Source organism: Bombina bombina, chromosome 7 (genome assembly GCF_027579735.1).
Source record: "Bombina bombina isolate aBomBom1 chromosome 7, aBomBom1.pri, whole genome shotgun sequence".
NCBI lineage: Eukaryota > Metazoa > Chordata > Amphibia > Anura > Bombinatoridae > Bombina > Bombina bombina.
In genome coordinates, this window is record NC_069505.1 from 129,391,702 (window position 1) to 129,418,548 (window position 26,847).

A 26,847-nucleotide genomic window follows, 5' to 3' on the forward strand; every position below is an offset into this window, starting at 1 on the left:
ATTGTGTTAACTGAATGAAAGGCTATTTGTAAATAAGGCTGTTTTTTAAAGGTAAACTTTTCTGGGCTTTGTAAGAAGGATAGCATATCTTAATAGTTTTAAACGCAAATAATATTGTTTCATGTTCTGGTATTATAAATATATTTCAATATGTTCATAGATATTAACTAAATAAAATATTTCAGGTATTTATATTAATTTTATGGTTCCTAGTAGATGCATATTGATTGAGGGTTTATTTTAAAGGATAATTATTTAAATATATTGTGTTATAACCCTGCCATAAGCTGATATATTATTTGGAGAGTTCTACTGAAGGTTCTTATCATAAATACTGACAATGTCCCTTTAAGGACCAGGGCTATTTTTACATTTCTGCTGTGTTCGTGTTTAGCTGTAATGTTCCTCTTACTCATTTACTGTACCCACATATATTATATATTTTCACGCCATTAACCCCTTAATGACCACAGCACTTTTCCATTTTCTGTCCGTTTGGGACCAAGGCTATTTTTACATTTTTGCGGTATTTGAGTTTAGCTGTAATTTTCCTCTTACTTATTTACTGTACCCACACATATTATATATCGTTTTTCTCGCCATTAAATGGACTTTCTAAAGATACCATTATTTTCATCATATCTTATAATTTACTATAAAATTTTTTTATAAAATATGAGGAAAAAAAATGGTAAAAACACACTTTTTCTAACATTGATCCCCAAAATCTGTTACACATCTACAACCACCAAAAAACTAAATGCTAAATAGTTTCTAAATTTTGTCCTGAGTTTAGAAATACCCAATTTTTACATGTTCTTTGCTTTTTTTGCAAGTTATAGGGCCATAAATACAAGTAGCACTTTGCTATTTCCAAACCACTTTTTTTCAAAATTAGCGCTAGTTACATTGGGACACTGATATCTTTCAGGAATCCCTGAATATCCCTTGACATGTATATATATTTTTTTAGAAGATATCCCAAAGTATTGATCTAGGCCCATTTTGGTATATTTCATGCCACCATTTCACCGCCAAATGCCATCAAATAAAAAAAATCCTTCACTTTTTCACAAATTTTTTCACAAACTTTAGGCTTCTCACTGAAATTATTTACAAACAATTTGTGCAATTATGGCATAAATGGTTGTAAATGCTTCTCTGGGATCCCCTTTGTTCAGAAATAGCAGACATATATGGCTTTGGCGTTGCTTTTTGGTAATTAGAAGGCCGCTAAATGCCACTGTGCACCACACGTGTATTATGCCCAGCAGTGAAGGGGTTAATTAGGGAGCATGTAGGGAGCTTGTAGGGTTAATTTTAGCTTTAGTGTAGTGCAGTAGACAACCCCAAGTATTGATCTAGGCACATTTTGGTATATTTCATGCCACCATTTCACCGCAAAATGCGATCAAATTGAAAAAAACGCTAAATTTCTCACAATTTTATGTTTCTCACTGAAATTATTTACAAACAGCTTGTGCAATTATGGCACATATGGTTGTAAATGCTTCTCTAGGATCCCCTTTGTTCAGAAATAGCAGACATATATGACTTTGGCGTTGCTTTTTGGTAATTAGAAGGCCGCTAAATGCTGCTGCGCATCACACGTGTATTATGGCTAGCAGTGAAGGGGTTAATTAGGTAGCTTATAGGGAGCTTGCAGGGTTAATTTTAGCTTTAGTGTAGAGATCAGCCTCCCACCTGACACATCACACCCCCTGATCCCTCCCAAACAGCTCTCTTCCCTCCCCCACCCCACAATTGTCCCTGCCATCTTAAGTACTGGCAGAAAGTCTGCCAGTACTAAAATAAAAGTTTTTTTTTGTTTTGTTTAAATCTGCTGTTTAAATCTGCTGTGTAGGACCCTTAGCCCCAACCTCCCTGATCCCCCCCCAAACAGCTCTCTACCCCCCTCCTCTGCCTTATTGTGCACCATATTGGGTACTGGCAGCTGTTTGCCAGTACCCAGTTTGAAATCAAATGTTTATTTTAAGTTTTTCTGTAGTGTAGCTTACCCCCCTTAACACCTAACCCCCCACCCTCTCCCAGATCATTAATATTTTTTATTCCCACCCTCTCTCCCACTGAGTCCCACCTTGTGCCTCTTCCACTTTAACTTTTGGCCAGGCAGTTTTACACGTGCAAGCGCGCGCACGATCCCGTGCACGTGCACGCGCACCCACACGCGATCCCGCCCCCCTCCTCTACTGATGGCTGCCTTCTCACCTCCCTGGACACGCTCCCACCCACCAACGATCATAGCCACCAATAGCCGATGCAGAGAGGGCCACAGAGTGGCTCTCTCTGCATCGGACTGCTTAAAAAAGTTATTGCAGGATGCCTCTATATCGAGGCATCACTGCAATAACATGAAAGCAGCTGGAAGCGATCAGGATCGCTTCCACTGCTTTCAAAGACCAACGACGTACAGGGTACGTCCTTGGTCGTTAAGGACATTTTTTTGGAGGACGTACCCTGCACGTCGTTGGTCATTAAGGGGTTAAATGGACTTTCTAAAGATACCATTATTTTCCTCATATCTTATAATTTACTATAAAAAAATTATAAAATATAATGAAAAAAACACACTTTTTCTAACTTTGACCTCCAAAATCTGTTACACATCTACAACCACCAAAAAAACAACCATGCTAAATAGTTTCTAAATTTTGTCCTGAGTTTAGAAATACCCAATATTTACATGTTCTTTGCTTTTTTAGCAAATTATAGGGCAATAAATACAAGTAGCATTTTGCTATTTCCAAACCATTTTTAAAATAAATTAGCGATAGTTATATTGGAACACTGATATCTGTCAGGAATCCCTGAAAATCCCTTGACATGTATATATTTTTTTTTAGTAGACAATCCAAAGTATTGATCTAGGCCTATTTTGGTATATTTCATGCCACCATTTCACCGCCAAATGCGATCAAATAAAAAATGTTTTCACTTTTTCACAAGCTTTAGGTTTCTCACTAAAATTATTTACGAACAGCTTGTGCAATTATGGCACAAATGGTTGTAAATTCTTCTCTGGGATCCCCTTTGTTCAGAAATAGCAGACATATATGGTTTTGGCATTGCTTTTTGGTAATTAGAAGGCAGCTAAATGCCGCTGTGCACCACACTTGTATTATGCCCAGCAGTGAAGGGGTTAATTGGGTAGCTTGTAGGGTTAATTTTAGCTTTAGTGTAGAGATCAACCTCCCGCCTGACACATCCCACCCCCTGATCCCTCCCTGACCCCTCTCAAACAGCTCTCTTCCCTCCCCCACCCCACAATTGTCCCCACCATCTTAAGTACTGGCAGAAAGTCTGCCAGTACTAAAATAAAAGGCTTAAAAAAATACATATTCTGCTGTGTAGGATTCCCCCTTAGCCCCCAACCTCCCTGATCCCCCCCAAACAGCTCTCTAACCCAGCTTGCATATAATTAGCCTTTTATTTTATAATTTATTGATTTTTTATTTACTTTTCTGTAGTGTAGCTTCCCCCCTCAATAACCAACCCCCACGCCCTCCCAGATTGCTTAGATAAAATTGTCCCCCCACCTCTCAGCCTATTTCCTTTTACAACTTTGTTCCATAGTGTAGGGCTCCCACCCGATCCCGCCCGTGCGCGCTCCCGCCCCTGCCTCCGTGTGCATGCCCGCATCCGTGCTCTCTCCCAACGTCACCGCACGTGATCCCGCCCCCCTCTGACACAATCTACACCGGCAGCGATGGCCGCCCACCTGCCTCCCTGCAACGGCTCCCACCGGCTCCACTAACGATCGCACCCATCTTTGCATCAATGTGTTAAAAAAGGTATTGCAGTGATGCCTCAATATCGAGGCCTCACGGCAATACCCAGGGCCGGTGCTAGGATTTTTGGCCACACAGGCAAAGGGTAAATTTTGACGCCATAAACCCCCCCCCCCGCCCCGCCCCGATTACATACCACTCCATTTCTAGTCTTTGACAAACTGTTACAGAGATGTGCTAGTAAGGTGTTTGTGTGTATGTGCCAGTGTGTGAGTAGTATATGCATTTGTGTGTGTGTGTGTGTGCGCATGTGCATATGTCTGTCAATCTGTGCATGTGTTTGTATGTTTGTGTGTAGGTACATTCGTGCGTGAGTGTGTGTGTAATGGTGCGTATGTGTGTGAGTAGTGTATGTATGTGTGTGTATGTATGTATGTATGTATACACACACACGCACATTTATACACACATTTACACACACATGCAGTTATAGACACACACACTTATACACATATATACACACACACACACACACATTTATACACACACACATGCAGTTATACACACACTTATACACATTTATATACACATACACACACACATACATGCAGTTATTCATACCCACAAACTTATACACATTTATACACACATATACACATACACACACATACACACATGCAGTTATACACACTTATACACATTTATATACACATACATGCAGTTATACACACCCACACACTTATACACATTTATACACACATACACACACACACATGCTGTTATACACACACACATTTATACACACACACACATGCAGTTATACACACCCACACACTTATACACATTTATATACACATACACACACTTACACACACACATGCAGTTATACACACCCACACACATACACATTTATACACACATATACACACACACACATACATGCAGTTATACACACCCACACACTTATACACATTTATATACACATACACACACATGCAGTTATACACATTTATACACATATATATACACACACACACACACACAATGTATACACACATACATGCATTTATACACACCCACACACTTATACACATTTATACACAAATATACACACACACACACATGCAGTTATTCACATTTATACACACATATACACACACACATTCACAGTTACACAAACTTAAACACATTTATACACACATGCACATATCTTAAATAAGCCTTGTGAGCTAAGTAACGCAAGGTAACAAGCAGTGAACAATATTAACCCTTTCATGACCGGGTTAAAAAATCTACATAGGAACAGCGTTCCGATGTAGACAAATTGAAATCACACGATCGTGCAAACGATCGCGAGATTTCAATTATGGGATCGGGTCTGTGGGGCGTCCCTAAGGCGCTAGGAATGCCCTCCAGACCACGATCAAATCCTGCGAGCGCAGTAGGCTTCAGGACAGACGTTAGCTATGACGTTGTATTCCGTCATAACGGCTTTAAAGCCCAGTGCCGTTGTGACGGAATACAACGGCATAACGGCGTGAAAAGATTAATTTACCCATGGGACTAAAATATTTACCCCTAAAAGCCAATACAAATAATCCCCTCATAGGTGATACCTTGAGAGCAACAAAACTACAAGTGTTGCACTAGTGAGTGTGTGATGTGACATCAATTACCAATATCATATGATTCATTCACCATCACCAATCTCAACAGGTTCTCTCACCACCCAGTGACCCAGCAGCCACGGTCCCACTCCCAGGCATCAGTCATTCATTCTCACAGAGAGAGACTTAACTTCTGTACATCCGATTCCTATATCCTTAAGCTTTACTTAAAACATTTTTTTACATTTGCTCAAAACAAATCTTATGTGCCCCCTGATGTGGGAACGGTGGCTATCCCTTAGTTACAGAAACAGGTGCTTAATGGTATTAATAAGGCGGGAAGCAGGAATAAGTGCCCAGTGATACAAAGAGCATCCTAATGGTGCACAATAAGACACGTAGAATTCCCCAGTGATTGCAGGATCTGGATTTTGGGTTACAGAAAGAAGTGTCAGACCTGCCCACATAATACCCATTTCAACAATCTGGTGTCCTAGCGCTAGCTGTCACAGATGACCCATCCATGATTTTCCTACCTGCTCTCTCGACTTCAGTCACTTCACAGTCTCTTCTGCCTGGTCATCTGATCTGCCTGTCTGCGACTCACTGGCAGCAGGCACAGGCGGCAGGCCAGCGCTGCGCAAGGCAAGTGAGCTCTGCTTCCCTCATCATCACCACCAGTCCTCCACTGAGCTCCTCTGACCATCCGTTGCGGTGTGTGTGATCAATGTCAACAGTCACTGTCAATCACATCACAACACGCACGCGCGGCGTCAGCGTGCAGCACGGCCACAGACTAGACTACTAACTGACTCCATAATGATAGTGTTATAGGGCTATAATAAAATGCTGCGCAGGCTAGGCTAACTAAGCAAATCAATGGATGGGGGGTTTGGCACAGACACAGAAGAGATCAAATAAAAAAAATAAAAAATACTTTTAATTTTTTTTTCTCATAGGGCAGTAGTCGGCAATTCAGCACTGCTCTCAGCGCCCCCTGCTGGTGTGCACTAAGGCGGCAGCCTATTCTGCCTGTTTGCTGCAACTTTGGCTCTCTGGCTCCACCTGCTTGCCAGCTGAAACAAATAATTTAATCAGCAGCCTGCTTTATCTGGGAGGTTTGTTTGCAATTCTGTGCCTTGACATTAAGAGTGATACTCTGAAAGACTCTCTGCTCCTGTATCCTGTGTGAAAATACAGATTTGTTGGATTTCCTGGTTCCTGATTTCTGCTTCAATTACTGACTACTCTTCTGGATAATCCCTTGGCACTGTGTTTCATTTTGGGACTGATTTCCTGGCAATTGATCTTGCCTAAAACTCTCTTTCCTAAAGACTGACTCAGGTACTTTTGCTTGCTTGTTTCCTGATACTACAAAGTTCCAATTGCAGTCTATGCAAATATCCTGTTTGTTTCTACAAAGTTCCAAATTGCAGTCTATGCAAATATCCTGTTTGTTTCTACAAAGTTCCAAATTGCAGTCTATGTAAATATCCTGTTTGTTTCTACAAAGTTCCAATTTGCAGTTTATGCAAGTATCCTCTTTGTTTCTACAAAGTTCCAATTTGCAGTTTATGCAAGTTTCCTGTTTGTTTCTACAAAGTACCAGTTTGCAGTTTATGCACGTTTCCTTAAAGTACCAGTTTGCAGTTTATGCAAGTTTCCAGTTTGTTACAACTGTGTCCAGTCTACAGCATATGCAAGTATCCTGCTTGTTATTACAAGGCACTGCATTCCTGCGTGTTATTACACAGTTCCAGTCTTCAGCATATGCAAGTATCCTGTCTGTTATACAAGCTCTGCTTTCCTGCCTGATACTACACAGTTCCAGTTCTACAGCATATGCAAGTATACTGCTTGTTATTACAAAGCTCTGCTTTCCTGCGTGTTATTACACAGTTCCAGTCTTCAGCATATGCAAATATCCTGTCTGTTACACAAAGCTCTGCATTCCTGTCTGTTATTATACAGTTCTACAGCATATGCAAGTATCCTGCTTGTTATTACAAAGCTCTGCATTTCTGCCTGTTACTTCACTGTTCCATTCTACAGCATATGCAAGTATCCTGCCTTTTATTACAAAGAACTGTATTCCTGCCTAATACAACAACCTATAGACTTTGTCTTATCTAATTGCATATCTCTACGTTGCTTTATCCTATAAATAAAACCATCTCCTTTATTTCCTAAAACCTTGTACCTGTTTAATTATGCCTAAAAGGAAAGACTCACGCAGACAAAACACAACATTAACCCCAAAACCTGACACCTCTGCACAACAGCTCCTTACTCCTGAACATGCTCCCTTGCAGAGTATGACAGTATATTCCCTTTTACTGTGCTATTTAGCTCTACTAGGACTATAGTCAGATAGGTATTCTCACAACTAAAGGCAAACTTTAGTATATCACTAAATGGTTAAAGGGACACTCAATCAAAATTAAACTTTCATTATTCAGATAGAGCATGCCATTTTGAACAACTTTCCAGTTTACTTCCATTAACAAAATGTGCACAGTCTTTTTATATTTAAAAGTTTTGAGTCACTAGCTCCTACTGAGCATGTGCAAGAATAAGTGTGTATACATTTGTGAATGGCTGATGGCTGTCACATGGTACAGTGGGTGTGGAAAAAGACAACTTTTAAAATTGTCAGAAAAAAATTCTACTACTCATTTGAAGTTCAGACTAAGTGCTATTGCATTGTCTTGTTATCTTGCATTTGTTAATTAGGCAAATCTACTGTGTTGACTGGTCCTTTAAAAATGTCATGTATGCAGGTTGTAGACAAATAATAACTTACCACTAGGATATACCTGATTCATAATATAACTGATCCACCTGTCAATAGGTATAGGGCCCATACCCAGGAGACAAGGTCTAAATTATCATAATATATTAAATATCCTGGGAGGATTATAATTACTAAAAGTAACTCTCACCCTGCACTCATTGGGCAACCTCTGAATATCACTAGTATCTGCCTTATCAGCTAATATCTATTATAGAATAATTAAGGGATGTCTGAGACATGAGAAACAGAGAGCTAACACTCTGACATACATGGATCTACAGGCTCCTGATATGAAGAATATTATAAAAAATTATATATAGCTTAGTACCTAAACATAGCTACTTAAAAATGTACAACAATGGTATTCTTAAGAACATTATACTATACACCTGAGATATTGGACTTTATACCCTTGTCCCACTTAATCGATAACTATGTAGAATTTTACAATTATGTGCTCACAACCGCACATCTATACCTCAAATTGCAAAAAGGCTTACATAATAAGGAAATCCTACCAAAGCCATGACCTAACATTTGCTCATATACAGTTTAACCCTCTTTATATTGTTGCTCAATAAATACCCTTTATAGGACATTTTCTATACTAGTATTACAAAACAATCTAAGAGGAAACTCCGGAATACTTGTATTTCTCCTTGATAATAGATGTAAATTAACATATTAGTTTATATTTATACTGTGGGTGCCCAGGCTCACTGAAGTGGGGTTGGGCCCACATGGTTTCCCTTTTTCTATGTTTTGGGCCTTGCCTCTCATGCATGTATGTCAATAACAGTGGTGTATTGCTATTTGTATAAATGATGTCATAAACCAGTGTATAAAGAAAGAGTTTCACAGTCTCTGTTTAAAAGACTGATTTTCATATCTGAGCAGGCTGTTTCAAATCAGAGAGTTAATTACTCATGGCAGTAAATCTTCTAGGGACAAAAGTGGTATCTGGTCCATCTATTACCCTCAGATCTGGCACTTTAAAAGGCTGCATTTGTACATCCTCAGCCAAACTGACTACAATCTCAGCAGGTGATCAGGGAGTGGGACTGACAGCTGTTAACAGTGATGCCCCTCTGTGTGCTGGTTTATGATTGGTTGCTAAGATAATCGCTAGGGGGCGTGTTGTGAGCTGACAAAAGAGATAGGCAGTTTTCAAAACAACTTTGCGTGGGGAAAAAGAGTTATTCCAAGCTGCCTGAACTATACAAGGGTTTATTACCCAAGAGCTCTCTAAGGGACTATAACAAGACTGTGCAAGAGGACTATTTGTATTTACCTGGATGCTACTGACTGGCTGACAGAACAGGGTAGTTTTTCACCTAGCCCCAAATTGAGTGTGTTATTCCTGTATCTTGTGTACTTTTGTGTGTTTGCCTATTTTTAGTGAATAGTGTACAATTTATTTCACCATTCAGTTTGCTCATTGAAATAATCCCAGTTAAACAACGGTATAGAGTGCTGGTCTCCTGTGACACATACCATCTCTGCTATCGACCCAATTAATGATATTTATACCTTTGTGGCTCGAAATCTTAATATCATGAGACTCCTTAAATTCCAGGACTTACCCTCCATATTTCAGTACTCTGGTTTTTTTTTATTAACCCAGAGACTTTTAGCGCGGAATCCCTTGAAACTACCACAATAAAATAATTACTATCAACACATTGTTCATGAAACTTCATGGATATATACTTTAAATGTTATGATACTGATTATTTATATATTGGCATATATTATTTTCAATCTGAAGCTAATTAATATTCTCAAGTAAAAATATATACTTTTTGTGCATTTTTTTTTTGTTTGTTTATTTATTATACCGACAAATATATTACCCAGTTTGAAGCTGAATACTATTCTCAAACAATGTGCATGTTTGTATGCTTTTCTCTATATGTTGAAATGCTACGGTGCTTCACATATTATTCTCAAATGCTGTATTGCTTGACAAACTTGTACTATTTAATGCAAATGTATGTTATGTGATTATATCATTTGCAAAGTCTTCTTTATGTTGTACTATTTGAAAAATTTAAATAAAAAACATTAAAAAAATAATAATAATGCTCAAACCAATTTCTATTCCCATTAAATAAATTCCAGTTCATGAGCCAATTTTTTAATCTAGTTTGAGGCATATATTGAAGTGAGATGAGTTGAGGGAGAGAGATAATTACTATGTATGTGTATATATATATATATATATGTGTATCCAAATGAAAAAGCACTCACCGGGTCTTTTCAGCAATAACAACTTTAATATGTGACGTTTCAGGGTTTTCCCCGTCTTCAGACAGCTACTAGTAGCTGTCTGAAGACGGGGGAAAACCCCGAAACGTCACATATTAAAGTTGTTATTGCTGGAAAGACCCGGTGAGTGCTTTTTCATTTGGATACATATGCTATATTTTTAAAGCACCCCAGGCAGGTTGGACTGCTTGTGTTACTGTGAGTGCTTCTACCCCTCTGGATTGTATATATATATATATATATATATATATATATATATATATATTATTGTTTATATATTTTGTTTGTTCTTGTTTTCCCCTTGAGGATGTGCTACTCAGTGAGAGGTTGGGCTATTCTAATGCTATTAAAAATAAATATCAGGAAGAAGCTTTTAGTTATTGTCTTTTAGTTAGATTATGATACAGGTAATAATACTCTAAAATGGAGTATAATTCCAGTATATTTAAACAAACAAAAGTCAGAGTCTGCAAAAGAGCAAGATCGACTTTATTGTCTGTTGGTCACTGTTATCATTTTGCTGTCATTTTGTAATTATATACTGTCAGTAGTAGGCATTGGATTTTCTTTTATTGTTATTATTTAAAAATAACAGGATATACACCATCGATGTAAGCTACATTACTTGTTATAATATGGATGTATTATGTTGAATTTAACCATGGATGTTGATATTAAATTTTGTTTGAATATTTTGCATCTCTTGTATAAACTCAATAAATAAATTGTTAAAAAAAAAATAGGCTTAAACACATTAAGGTCTAGATTACAATTGGAGTGCTAATGTTTGCGCGTTAGAAATATCACGGGCACGTTAATTGGTACACATATTACAAGTTTAAAGTAAACGCGTTACCTCAAGCACAATTTAGTTAAACGCACATCAGGCTAGCGCAACTGAAAACCTTGCTTAAAGGGTTAGGCCTAAAAACAAAATGTATGCTTACCTGATAAATTTCTTTCTTTCTAGACATGGAGACTCCACAACGTCATTCCAATTACTAGTAATGAACAAAAGAGAGCAGCACCACCAATCTCTTTAACAGATTTATTCAGCTTGCTCAGCTTAAACAGCCAGACCACAAAACATACAATATTTCGGAAGCTATTTCTTAGTCATGCATGGATACACCTGAAAACAACATGCCTTAAAATCCCTCTAAACCACACCCCCAATAGAGGGTTTTTAAGGCATGTTTTCAGGTGTATCCATACATGACTAAGGACTAGCTGAATAAATTGATTGCTGGGGGTATTGTGCATTACCCTTCGAGCTGGCACACTATCATTGCTCCCAGGTGCTGGAAAGTTTGCACTGATATTCAAATTACTAGTGGGATATTTACTCCTGGCCAGCAGGAGAAGGCAAAGAGCACCACAGCAAAGCTGTTAAGTGTCACTTCCCTTACCCATAACCCCCAGTCATTCAGCCAAAGGGAAATATAAAAAGAAGATAACACAAAGGTGTAGAGGTGCCTGAGGTTTAACAAAAATTACTGTCTAATAAGGGTGGGGTCGTGGACTCTCCATGTCCGGAAAGAAAGACATTTATTAGGTAAGCATAAATTTTGTTTTCTTTCCTAAGACATGGAGAGTCCACAAGGAAACAGGTATGCTAGACCAAAGTCACAAGGAACCGCCAGAGCATCTATCAGGGCGGCCTTAAACCGTACCTTGGAAGCTTGGCATTCTGACAAGACGCCATCAGATCCAACTCTGGCACCCCCACTTGAGGGATAACCTGGAGAACACCTCCGGATGGAGAGCCCACTCCCTGGGATAAAAGGTCTGTCTGCTCAGGAAATCCGCCTCCCAGTTGTCCACTTCTAGAATGTAAATGGCAGATAGAAGACAATTGTGAGCTTTCGCCCACTGCAAAATGCGAGTCACCTCCTTCATGGACAAGGAACTCTGAGTTCCTCCCTGGTGGTTGATGTAAGCCATTTAGGTGATGTTGTCCGACTGGAACCTGATAAACCGGGCTAAGTACAACTGAGGCCAGGTCATCAGAGCATTGAAGATCGCTCTCAACTCCAAGATGTTTATTGGAAGAGAAGACTCCTCCTGAGTCCATAGGCCCTGAGACTTTAACGAGTCCCAGACTGCTCCCTAGCCTAGCAGGCTGCCATCCATGGTCACAATCACCCAGGAAGGTCTCCGAAAGCATGTGCCCTGAGACAGATGATCCTGAGAAATCCACCACAAGAGAGAGTCTTTTGTCAACTGGTCTAGATCTATCCTCTGAGATAGATCCAAATAGTCTCCGTTCCCTTGTCTGAGCATGCATAATTGCAGAGCTCTCAAATGGAATCGAGCAAAGGGAATGATGTCCATGAAAGTGACCATCAGACTAATTTCCTCCATACATTGAGCCACTGATTGCCGAACAGTAGACTGTAGAGAGAGGCAAGTAGTGAGAAGCTTGGATCTTCTGACCTCCGTCAGAAATGTTTTCATAGATAGGGAATCGATGATGGTCCCTAAGAAAATCACCCTTGTAGCTGGAACAAGGGAACTCTTCTCCAGATTCACTTTCCAGCCGTGGGAGCGTAGAAAAGACAACAAGATCTCTGTATGAGAGTTTGCTTGTTCAAAAGATGGCACCTGAACCAATATGTCATCCAGATAAGGTGCCACCACAATTCCCTGAGACCTGACAACTGCCAAGAGAGCCCCCAGAACCTTTGAGAAGATTCTGGGAGCTGTGGCAAAGCCAAACGGAAGAGCCACAAACTGAAAGTGCTTGTCTGGAAAAGCGAATCTCAGGAGCTGGTGATGATCCCTGTGTATAGGAACATGAAGATACGCATACTTCAGGTCTATGGTTGTCATGAACTGACCCTCTTGGACCAAAGGAAGAATGGAATGAATGATTTCCATTTTGAAGGACGGTACCCTGAGAAACTTGTTGAGACACTTTAGGTCTAAAAATGGGTTGAAAAGTTCCCTCTTTTTTGGGAACCACAAACAGATTTAAATAAAATCCTAGAACCTGTTCTGTTACTGGAACTGGAACAATCTCTCCCAGGGAGAAAAGGTCCTGAATGCACTTTAAGAATTCCTCTCTTTTTACCTGATCCGCAGATAACCTTGAGAGGAGAAATCTGTCCTTGGGATGACGAGATTTGAATTTTATTTTGTACCCCTGAAATACTATGTCCACAGCCCAAGGATCTCATATCCACACTTGACGAAAAAAGGAAAGTCTGCCCCCCACTTCATCCGATCCCAGACCGGGGGCAGACCCTTCATGCTGACTTAGTCTCAGCAGAGGGCTTCTTTGATTTCTTTCCCTTATTCCAAGACAGATTGGGTTTCCAAGAAGACTTGGACTGCTCCTGCTTGGAGGAAGGAGAGGAAGACTTTTGACCTTTGAAGTTACGAAAGGAACGAAAATTACTTTGACGTCCTTTAGGTCTATTCTTTTTGTCTTGTGGTAGAAAGGACCCCTTTCCACCCATAATTTCATAAATTATCTCCGCCAAACCTTCTAAGGTAGCGACAGAAGCTTAGACTTGGAGGTAACATCAGCTGACCATGATTTTAGCCACAGAGCCCTGCAGGCTAGGACAGTGAAGCCTGACATCTGGAGGAGATCCAGGACTTGCATGTTAGCATCAGAGATAAAGGAATTGGCTAGTTTGAGAGCCTTAAAGTGAAGGTAAACTTTGATGAATGAAAGCCCGTTTTTCTAAAATACTATTAAAAACAGGAGAACTTTCATTCATCAAAGTTTACAAAGCAGCCGTTTTTATTAAAAACTTACCTCTCTCCTTTGCACAGCCAGAGCAGTTTCCTCCACCCGCAGATCCTCTCTTTACACGTCATCAATGACTAATCCAGCTTCCTCCAATCACGGCTTTCCCCCCAGGATAGCCATTGCCTAAGGCCATGCCGTGATTGGAGGAAGCTGGATTAGTCATTGATGACGTGTGAAGAGAGGATCTCCAGGTGGGGGAAACTGGTCTGGCTGTGAAAAAATCAAAACGGCTGCTTTCTAAACTTTGATGAATGAAAGTGCCCCTGTTTTTAATAGTATTTAAAAAAAACGGGCTTTCATTAATCAAAGTTTACCTTCACTTTAATCCTATCCTGGATCTCCTCCAACAGAGTGTCCTCTAAAATCAGTTCTGACAAGGCATCACACCAATAAGATGCTGCACGTGCTACTGTGGCAATACAAACTGCAGGTTGCCATTGAAGCCCCTGATGAACATTCATTTTCTTTAGATTAGCCTCCAGCTTTTTGTCCATGGGATCCTTAAAAGAACAGCTGTCTTCAATAGGAATTGTGGTTCTCTTAGCCAGAGTAGAGATAGCCCCTTCTACCTTAGGCACTGTGTGCCATGAGTCTCGAATTGAGTCAGCAACAGGTAACATCTTTTTAAAAACGGGAGACAGGGAGAAAGGTATCCCAGGTTTATCCCATTCCTGTGCAATGATCTCTGACAGTCTGGAACAGGAAATACTTCCACAGCGGAAGGAACAGCAAAGTATTTATTACGTTTACTAGATTTATTAGGGTTGACAGCGACAGAAGCGTCGGAGTCATCCAAAGAAGCTAAAACCTCCTTTAGCAGTACACAGAGGTGTTCAAGCTTAAATCTGAAGTTTACCTCTTCAGAATCAGACAAAGGAATTATACTGTCAAAATCTGAGATTTCACCCTTAGAGGCTACCGAGATATCCTCCTCATCAGACTTATGAGGGAGGTCCACCTTCACAGTAGCAGATGGAACAGACACCTTACCATCTGAAAAATGTTTAGATTTCCTCTCGCGTTTTCCCAACATAGGAAAAGCAGATAATGCTGCAGATACCACAGAGGATATCTGAGCAGCAAAATCTAACGGCAAATAAACTCCTCCAGGAGGTTGAGAGGAATTGCAGGGCACTGTATGTGACGCCATTGAGGCTTGGGACATTTGAGGAGAAAGCTGTGGCATTGCCTGAACAACATCATCCTGAGAGACATTAGGCTCAGAAAAAAGAAATGTATCTTTACATTTTAATGTTTTATCTAGACATGAGGAACAAGATTGCATAGGTAACAACATTTGTCCATAAGGACATGATCCTGCTCCATGTCCATAACTTAAACCAGAGATTGAGGAATGACAAGAAACAATAAAATCTTTTTTTTTTTTTTTTTTTTAAATTGACACTGTCACTTTAAATGTACTCAAAGCAAATTTGCATACAAAAAATGTACCCCTAAATAAGGCCCTCTGCACCTCAGTATACCTGCCCCACCGGAGTAAGAAAATCTTGCCAGGTATAAACGAAACGTCTCACAGCTGACACCGCTCCGATCAGATCTGAGAGCGGAAGAAAAGGAGTCATGTGACCAGCTGAACAGAAACTGTGCATCAAAAGTAAAAGCGCGTGTTTCTGAAGCTGTGTGAGACCAGAAAAGTAAACTGACACAATCAGTTTAAAAACTACCGATCTCCCTCTGACTAACCCTCTTGAGCTAAGAAAGTGTATAAAACACAGACAGAAGCCCCAATAAGACCCCCAACAGAGTCCAAAAATAAAATGAGCCACACATTTTATGTTAACTCCTTCAAACCCATAAAGGAAAATTAACCCCTAAGTCTCCTGTTATCACATACGTTTTTTTGTGCCTGCACACTACCTAAATAAAATCCTTCATTAAGCATGTCCCAAATAAATAATGCAGATAATCCTCTTAAGTGCAAGTCTCCAAGACCTAGAAGACAAAGGCACTTACCAGCTGTCCGGCAGAAAGACAGCTCACAAGGGATGAAAGGACACATACTTCTTACAGAGACCTGTAGAAAACGAAAGAACAGAGTAACCAACTCTGGCTTTCAACACCAAGGGCAGCAAATCTGTTAGAAACCTGAGCAAGGACCACCTCACTACTTTCTAACTGCTTAAAAGCCAACACTACTCTTACTCAAGAGTTTGACGTGGACACAGCTAAACCCAAATCCTTGCTTGCAGGGAAAAGTAGCCAAAAAAGGAATCAATATCTTCAGACACCAAACTTCACCTCCTCCATTGACAGAGGCAAAGAGAATGAGTAGGGGTTATAGGCAAGGGAAGTGACACTTAACAGCTTTGCTGTGGTGCTTTTTGCCTCCTCCTGCTGGCCAGGAGTGAATATCCCACTAGTAATTGGAATAACGTTGTGGACTCTCCATGTCTTAGGAAAGAAATAAAAGTTGCACCAAACACAACATAAATTCATTCAAATAAAATGTTACACTCATATAAACACAATCTGATAACAAATAGACATATAAAAATGAATACATTTTTTATAAGGGTGCAAAGGTATATGGTATATGGCCATATAGTTAACTGCAAAGGGCTATAATCTATATATGTCTAAATAATAATTATATAATAATATTTAATAATATGTTTTACTGTGTATTTACAGTAAATATTAAACATTCCATTGTTCTTCACATACAGGACAATATTATTTTTATTTTAAATATATATTTCTATATATCTGTATATACCTATACCTGCATATCTATTCCTATATATAGATACGTGGAGAAGGAGGGCACTCACAGGATTTTAATTCTTGAAATGTTTAATACAAAAAAGTACACAGATAATTGTTGTCAACGTTTCGGCTGTATCCTTGAGCCTTCTTCAAGACAAATCATATATCTTATTACGGCTAACCTGCCGTATTCCCAATGGAGAAAAACAACTATATATATTATATATATATATATAAATATTTAATATTAGAAATAAAAAAAATTCTATGTGAAAAACATTGGAATGTAAAATATGCGTAACATGAAGAATGAGTTGTCTTAAGGTGCGCTATGAAAATATTAAATATAAAATATTAAAAAATATTAACACTAATTACTATTAATATAGCTACTCTAATATATAAATATATATATCTATATATACACACACATACATTCAGCACATACATTGTGGAATATTTAAAATATTTTAGTGAATCTATAATCATTATTTACATGAATTATTAATATTTTCAACATTTTATATTTAATAATAATATAACTCATAATGGGTTAGTGCACATCAAGAATTAGGGCCCCATTTATCAAGCTCCGAACGGAGCTTGTGGGCCCATGTTTCTGGCGAGTCTTCAGACTCGCCAGAAACAGCAGTTATGGAGCAGCGGTCTAAAGACTGTTGCTCCATAACCCTGTCCGCCTGCTCTGAGCAGGCAGACAGGAATCACCACAATTCAACCCGATCGAGTACGATCGGTTTGATCGACACCCCGCGAATCTGCAGGGGGCGTCGTTGCACCAGCAGCTCTTGTGAGCTGCTGGTGCAATGCTGAATACGGTGAGCATATTGCTCTCCACATTCAGCGAGGTCTTGCGGACCTGATCCGCACTGTTGGATCAGGTCCGCAAGACCTTTGATAAATTGGCCCCTCAGTGTACTCTGTCGGGTTTATGTGCGCAAACTTGACAGGAGTAATTCTTCATGCAAGCTAACCCAACATGAGTTATATTAAGATGTGTTATGTATTTATTAAATATAAAATACAGAAAAATATTAATAAATAATGTAAATAATTATTATGGATGTACATAAAATTCTAAATATTCCATTCCGTACTGTGCAAAAGTCTTAGGCCACCATTAGATTTGTTGTGTTAGCAAAGTTTTAATAACTATCCATATTTATTTTATGGTCTCTTTATTAAGATTCAAATACAAGAAATATGTACACAAAATATAAAAAAACAAAATTTTAGAACAAAATGGCTTCTTCAGGCTAAAGTCAGTATTTAGTGTGACCTCTCTTGGCACTAAGCACATCTTGAACTCTTTTGGGGAGACTGTCCTGAAGTTTTCTGAAGTAATCTTCTGATATATTATAAAAGGCTATTTTCAGCACTTCCCAGAGTTCTTCTTTAGATTTAAGTTGTCTTTTATTTCTTCCTTTGTCCAGGTGATCCCATCCTGCCTCTATAATATTAAGGTCTGGACTCTGTGGAGGCCAGTACATGACTGTCAGTGTTTTATCAGCTGTTTTTCTCTCCAAATATGATTTCACTGGATTAGCAGTGTGCTTGGGATCATTATCATGCTGAAAAATAAAACTATTCCCAATCAGGCACTTTCCAAAAGGAATGGCGTGTTGAATTAAAACCTGTCTGTACTTTTCAGCATTCATGATCTCATCAATTCGCACAATATCGCCAACACCACTGGGCGAAATGCAGCCCTAAACCAGGACAGACACTCCATCATGTTTCAATGAAGGCCTCAAGCACTTATTCTTCCATCTCTCTCCAACTCTTCTCAAATATTGTCGACGATTGGACCCAAAAATGTAAAACTTGGACTCGTCACTCCATAATACTCTTTTCCACTGATCTTCATTCAAATAGGTTTCTTGGCTGCTACCTGTCAGGGTTTTTTCCCTGCTTTGTTTGCCATGTGCTGCTGGCAGCCATTTTACTCACCTCTTTAGCCGAGTCTGGTGCAAAGTGTGTGATGCTGCTCATTTCCTGAACGCCCTCTTTTGGCCAGACTGGTGTACATAATCCGTGTGAGACAGGTTGCATTCTCAGAATTTTGATGTCATCACTTATTATTTAAAGGGCCTCTGTTCAGTATGCTTTGCCCTTGCGTTGTCTCAGACCTGTATGTGAGTTCCTGTGTATTACCTGGCTGTCTGACGTCACTCCTGGTTCCTGATCCCTGGCTTGTTCCTGACTCTGCTGTTCTCCTTGTTCCTGACTCCGGCTCGTCTGACTACTCGCTTTGGCTCCTGACTCGGCTCGTCTGACTACCAGCTCTGGCTTTGACTACTGACTTGTTATTTGACTTGTGGACTTTTAATTATTTTTTGTTATTAATAAAGGTGTGATTATTTTTGCACTTCTCGTCTCAGTCTGATTCCTGGCACCCTGACACTACCCTTCCACAAAGGCCATTCCTGATCAAGCTTCTGCGGATTGTAGAAGGGTCAACTTGGCATCCCAATGAAGCTGCCAGATGCTGAGCCAGGACCTTGCTGGACTTCTTCCGGTCTCTGAAATAAAAATGCTGTGATCTTTGGCATTTTGAATGGAATGATGTGATTGAAAGTTGGTCTTATTAGCAAGTTCCCATTGAATTAAACTCATACCACATGTGTATGTAATGATGTCTTGCACAAACCTGGTGCAATAGACTTTTTTCGCAGCAGTCATTTTGACATGAAATAGTAAGACAAATACAGGTATTAGCATTGAGGTCACACTAAATACTTGCCACTTTAGCCTATAGAAGCATTTTTTCTGATTTTGTTCTGTTTTTTAATACTGCATATAAATATCATGTATTTTCTGGTTGTATTCTAATAAAGAGACAGAGAAATAACTATATATGGCCAGTATACCATTGCTAAAACAACAAATCTAATGGTGTCCTAAGACTTTTGCACAGTACTTAATTTAAAAAAACAACTATCAATATATGTTTATTAATAAGATGTATAAATATAACTCCATGTGGGTCACTAGTCACTTAGTTCAATAATTACATATAAAAAATGTAAAGGGTAATGGTATAAGTATAATTAATAACAATATGAATATAATAAGAAAAAATTAGTTGGAATTGAGGACTCATAAATATCACCTATAAGTTTTTTTTTTACTTGTATCAAACACAAAATCCTGAACAGGGAATTTAAACTTCAAAACTGGTTAATTATTATTATTACCATGTATTTGTATAGTGCCACAAAATTCCGTAGCACAGGATAATGAGAAACTATAAAAAGTTCCACTTATCCTCTTGAACATGCACAAAATACCCATCTCAATATCCCCCTAAAAAATGCTTATTTCAAATGAGGATATTTATCCAGGAGTTGAAAGTAGTCACAATTTCAATGTTTACAATAAACAGTTTAGCTGGACCAGCTCACCATACTTTGATCTCTCCTTGTGCCCACCCAAAGCCGGTATGAATGTGTGAGACATCACAAAGGTCACTCAGTGAGGTTCTGGACACATAAATAACACAACCAGTACAATACTAGTGCAATAGTAGACTCTACTGCAACACTGCAACACAATTTACCAATGAGACTTTGTCAAGCTACAGAATAGATTTTTTACTTCCCCTGTTATGTTATACTTTACCTCTTTGGGCTTTGGAAATAAAACCTACAAGGAAATACTTTGTGACCTTAATATGTATAGCTCAGAGTAGAAAAGACAGGTGCTTCTCCTCATCAGAAGCAACATCTCTTATATTGTAACTGGCTAGATGTCCACCAAGAAAGTGACTGCCTTACTGAAGACTCCAACTGAATAATGTAAGTAAGATTGTTGCAATCCCCATTCCATTGATTCATCATTCAAAAGTTGAAGAGGACGCAGATGAAAACATGCAAATGGAATGACGTCTGACTTTGCCACCATCAGACCCACTACCTTCATACGCTGAGCCAATGAAGGATGTACCATAGCTTTAGACAAGCTGTCTAAAGTTTAATCTTGCGTTGTTCTGTCAAATACAGACGCATGGCCACAGAGTCTATAATCACCCCAAAGTTCTTTGGAACCAGTGAACTATTGGAAATATTTACCTTCCAACCATGACTGCAAAAATAAAACAGTAGTTTGTTGGTCTGAGATGTTGCTAAAGGTAAAGATGGCACTTGAACCAAAATGTTGTCCAGCTATACCTTGAGCCCTGACAACTGACAACAAAGCCCACAAAACCTTGCTAAAGTGATAGCACATCCAAAAGACAGAGCTGAAAATTGGACTGAAAAAACTGTTGGTGGTCCTTGTGAATGGTTATATGAAGATATACATCCTTTAAGTCAGTTGTGTTTATAAACTGACCCTGCTGAACTAAAGGAATAGTGAACTCTCAAAAACTGTTCAGTGTTTTCAGATCCAAAATGGGTCTGAAAGTTTCCTCCTTATTTGGAATGATGAAACTATTGGAGTAGAAACCCTGACTTTTCTCCAAAGGAGGAACTGGGACAATCACCCGCATTAACTCTAGCTCCTGAACACACTGAAAAAAGCATTTCTCTTCTTGTTAATCCTTGGAACATGTGACAGAAGAAACCTTCTCCGAGGAAGCTGAGGCCAAAAACCTATTCTGCAATCCTGAGATACTATATCTAGTACACAAGCATCATAAACAGACTGAAACTAGGCCTTGCAATCGGCCCCCTACCAGCGGCAAGTCTGCGTCGGGGGCTGCACCTTATTGCTGACTGAGGGTTGGAAAAAGTCTTCTTGCTCTGTTTAGATTTGTTCCAGAATGGATTTGGGTTTGTTGACTCCATCTTTGGGGCAGAGGAAGATCTCTGGGTTTGAGACTGACGAAAGGAACAAAATCTATTATTAGGTTTACCCTTAGACTTATATTTCTTATCTTGTGGCAGAAAAGCTCCTTTACCATCTGTAACCATGGAAATAATGACATCTAAACCTGGACCAAATAAGACCTTCCCTTGGAAAGGAAAGGTTAAAAGTCTACACTTAGAAACCATGTCAGCAGACCAGGATTTTAGCAATAAAGCTTTTCTGCTGAGAGCAGCCAAAGCCATATTCTTTCCATTGATACAGATAATTTCAATCCCCACATCACAAATTAAAGAGTTATCTAGTCTTAGAAACTTTAGATGGTCCTCAATATCCTCCAATGAAGCCTCAAATGAAACTAGATCAAATAAACAATTGCACCAAAGAGAATGCCTCTACTGGTCCTGAACTGCTAAAGTCTGCAGCAACTCCCGAAGGGAAGTGTGCAAATGTTTAACCTTAAAGTTAAATGAAGTATCTACAGAATTTTGATCATTAATAAAATCCTATTCGACAGAGGATAATCCCCCCTCTGAAGATGAATCAGAGGTATGAGAGTCTGAATCCTGAGCAGAACTAGCAGAGCCAGATAAGACAGGTAAATCACCTCTAACAGAAGGCTGAGAGGAAATAAGCTTTTGCTTACTTGGAGGTGGCATAGCCACCAAAACCTCAGTAATAATTGATTTTACAAAGTTACAGTGTTTAATCAAGAATTGCAAAGCTGAGCTGGAGCACAAACAGTAGTCAGCTTTCAAAGCATACATTTATTTAAATGCAACAAATAATCAGTAGACCTACCTTCTAACTGGTCATCCAGAAAGGATAGTTCCAGTCTGCTCCATATTGTAAAATAGGTCAAATAAAGTAAAATGATGACACAGATAGAAGACTATGGCCCATATTTATCAAGCTCCGTATGGAGCTTGAAGGGCCGTGTTTCTGGCGAGTCTGAAGACTCGCCAGAAACACAAGTTATGAAGCAGCGGTCACAAAGACCGCTGCTCCATAACCTGTCCGCCTGCTCTGAGCAGGCGGAGAGACATCGCCAGAAATCAACTTTGACACCCCCCTCGCCGCGAGTCTGCAGGGGGCGGCATTGCACCAGCAGCTCTTGTGAGCTGCTGGTGCAATGCTGAATACGGAGAGCGTATTGCTCTCCGTATTCAGCGAGGTGAGGCGGACCTGATCCGCAGTGTCGGATCAGGTCCGCCAGACCTTGATAAATAGAGGCCTATATGCTGTACAAACTCAAGTGTTGAGGCTAAATTTGCTTAATGGTGGCAGACTGCTAACAAATATAAGTGCAGGAAAAACCTGTATAACAAAGAGAATGGTTGCAAAAATTAATATTGTATAGTATAATGTCACGCTCGGATGAGCAGGTTTTGGGGTATGGAGCTTATGCAAGGTGGTGGCAGGCTTAGGACTGTCTTGAAAACTGAAAGGGGCCAGCAGTATGTGCTTCTTTCTGGAATTACCCCTATTAGGCAAGTTTAAGAAACAGACACGCAAGTAAGTTTATTGCACAGAAACTGGAGACTTGGAGGCTGGAAGCAGGGTAAGTGAGCAGGCGTGCCCACACTAGAACTGGAGTCTGAGGTAATTCCCATGATAGGGCCAGGAACAGGAGTGCAAACTTAGGCTTAACACAGTAGGTGTCCAATGGCAGTCGAGGCAGGAGATTCCTTAATTGAGGCCGAGGCTGGAGGTGCCCAATGGAGGCCGAGGCTGGATACACATGTACTTCTGTGACAGGCTGAAGACACAGGATACACAGATACTGCTGTGACAGGCTGCAGACACAGGATACACAGGTACTGCTATGACAGGCTGCAGACACAGGATACACAGATGTTTGGCAGGGCCCACTGCGGATACCAGAACACTGGTAGCAGAGAGACTATGCAAAACTTGGCACACATGCAGCATACTGAAACTTGACAGAGATTGGATGCAGAAGTAGTTGAAATTTGCTATGCTTAGCAACGCTTGGGTACATGCGCTGGATAAAGGAACTTGGTAAGTGTCCTCTGTAGGGCTAGGCACTGAAACAGGATCAGAGGGAAGCAGGATGATGCCACAGAAAGCAGAGACAGGCTGGTACAGCGAGGATAGTCAGGAGACAAGCCAAGGGTCAGATACCTGAGAGCAGTCAGAACAGTCACCAAATCCAGGGAGAATCCAATAGAATAGACAGGGTACAAGGCCAGGTTCGGTAAACAGAAAAGCAGTCCAATCTTTCATCAAAACCAAGGGAGATCCAAAAGGGTAGTCAGAGAACAAGCCAGGTTCAGGAACCAAACAGGAAATACAGGCACGATCAAAGGCACAGGATGAATCCTTATGTCAGAGCAGGAAGTGGATTGTAAAGCAGCCTTTTATAGGGGAGCTGATTGCAAAACTACCTGCAGCTGACAAGCAGGTGGAGCCAGAGAGCAATCCTCTGCAGGGAACAGGTCTCCAAAAACTTCAAGCAAACGCAGGAGACCCAGGTTCAAATACTGGCATTGCTGTGAGAGTATAATATATTATAAACATATAACATTGTCAGAAAAAACGTCCTTCGCTCCTGGTGCAGAGCACCATACCCCCTCCAGAAATACTCTATATACTGGATCCAAAACAGGAGCGTGTGCTCCCTGTGCTGTAACCAAAGCTCAGTGAGGAAAGGTACAGCATAAAGTGTGGCTGCACTTTGCTAAAAAATCTAACACAAGAGGGAAGACTGACAGCGTAAGGGACACGCTCACCCAGCAGATGTACCAAAAAGTTAGCGCTCCTAGTAATAAAGAAAAACCCCTGTGACTTGCCACTACACCTTTACATGGTATAGTGGAGCACCATGTACTCTGACACTGTATTGCATTATATAAAATACTCTGGCTATGCTATACATAACTATGGGGTTGATTACTCCAGATCAGACATTGTTTTTTATGCTGACACTTGCATGGTGGAATCATTGTAGAAATAGGGGCAGTCCCTGTGAGTGGTAAGATGACTCTAATATAAAGTAATGAAACTCGCTGGAAAGGGAGACTTCACTCCATATAGCAAAGTTAGCAGGGAGTAGGGGGAAACTTCAATCCTGCAGCCAATATAAATCACATTACGCTGCTTTCTGCGTATAGCATCTTACAATCGCTTCTATTTTCGTATGCATGTGTTTTTCTTTTTGGGTATTAAGCATTTTGAGAAAAGCTTCTAACTGGTAACAAAAAACAGTGAGATCTGCAGTACGAAAATATTTACAGAATCAGGCTGGGTATTTGAGAGATCATTTTATAAATGACCCTGGAACCCTCAGTGCACTTAAATTACAATTTACACTGTGCATATTTAATATGATTTATTCCTGTGTAATTTACATACACATTTTACATTTTTGGTGAAGAATTTTGTTACAATTTTTGATGCATCTTAAAAAAAAAATCCTGCATATTTTTATGTAAATCGTTCAATTATTTTCTATGATTTTTAAATTACCAATATAATTGTGCACTTTTGTAATGTATGAATCTCCTTCCCATATGAAAATGTAATACATGACCCCTTAGCGAGACACCCTGTTTTCAGGGTAAAAAGTGGCTTTATAGAATTCCACCAGTGAAATAGAAGGGCTGGCAGCATTCTTATAGACTCTCACCAATCCAGAGAGCTTTAGAGAATTGGCTCCTATATGTTCCTACAGATAGCCTGTGGGCTGTGTGGGAGAAAGTACTTACCTTAGCTTATACCCCCTCCACAGTGCTTACCCAGCTGCAAAACTCTGCATACAGTAGAGAGCCCCTCTAGTACTCTAACCAACAGTAGAGGATTTCCATTTAGAGTAAGGAAGTATTGCCAAACAGGAGGAAGCTGAAGAACCAGTCTCAGCAACACCTGTGACAGATTTGTGGTTAAAGACTCCCGCAGGAGATTTACATTATAAAGCTCAGTACTCTCCTAACCTCTCTCTTCAAAGATTCACCTTATGAGGGGAACACAGGGTTGAAAAAAACCTCTCTTGAGCACCTAAGTCTTCACCTTCTCCTTGGAGAGGCAAAGAAAAGACTGGGAGGTACAGGGAGTGGGAAGGATTAAAAGTTCTGGTGTATAATGTCTTTGCCTCCCCCTGGTGGCCAGGTACTGAATTTCAAATAGTAAGGATTTGTGGACTCTCACCACCTTAAGAAAAAAAGTAATAGTCTGATTCCTGCTACCATTATGATTATTATTTACAGGGTAAACTATCTATCTGTCTATCAGAAGATGTGGTAAAGAACAAACAAAAAAATAAAGAAAAACCCTACTACCCCTGAACTAGCAACAGGAAGCCAGTGCCCAGTAGAGGACTTTTGCTGCAAAAGTCATGTGACAGGAAGCAGTAGAACTTAAGTTCTATAATGGTAGCTCCCTTAGCTTCCTGCCGGCAGTGGTTACAGAGAATTTCTAAGTGCTGATTTTGCAACAAAACAAGCTGCTTGCTGTTTTAGAACACACACTGTTACTTTTTATGTTTACTTTGATTTAAAGGAACAGTCTTGTCAAAATAAAACTTTCATAATTCAGATAGGGCATGTGATTTTAAGCAACTTCCAATTTACTTTTATCATCAAATTTGCTTTGTTTTTTGTTTAAAGCTAAACCTAGCTAGGCTCATAAACTGATTTGTACTGCATCTTATCTCAGTGTATTTTGACAGTTAGACACTGATAGTTCATGTGTGTCATAAAGATAACACTGTGCTCACTCCCGTGGAGTTATTTATGAGTCAGCAATGCTTGGCTAAAATGCAATGCCTTGGCTAAAAATTCTGTCAAAAGCACTGAGGTAAGGGCAGTTGTTAGCAAGTATTGTAGCAAATAGATTAAAACCTATTCTAAATGAGTTAATCCACAAAGATCAAACAGGGTTCATGGCAGGGAGAACATCATTCACTAATTTTCGAAAGGTATTTTTAACATTGGATTATTATTGGAGTGAATTGAAGGAGAATCCAGATCAGGAGATTGATAGAGCAATTTTGGCCGTAGATGCAGAAAAAGCCTTTGATTATGTGCATAGAGATCATTTGTTTGAATCATTAAGGCAGTTTGGCCTCAAAGGTGCATTCTTTATTTATATTTCTTCATT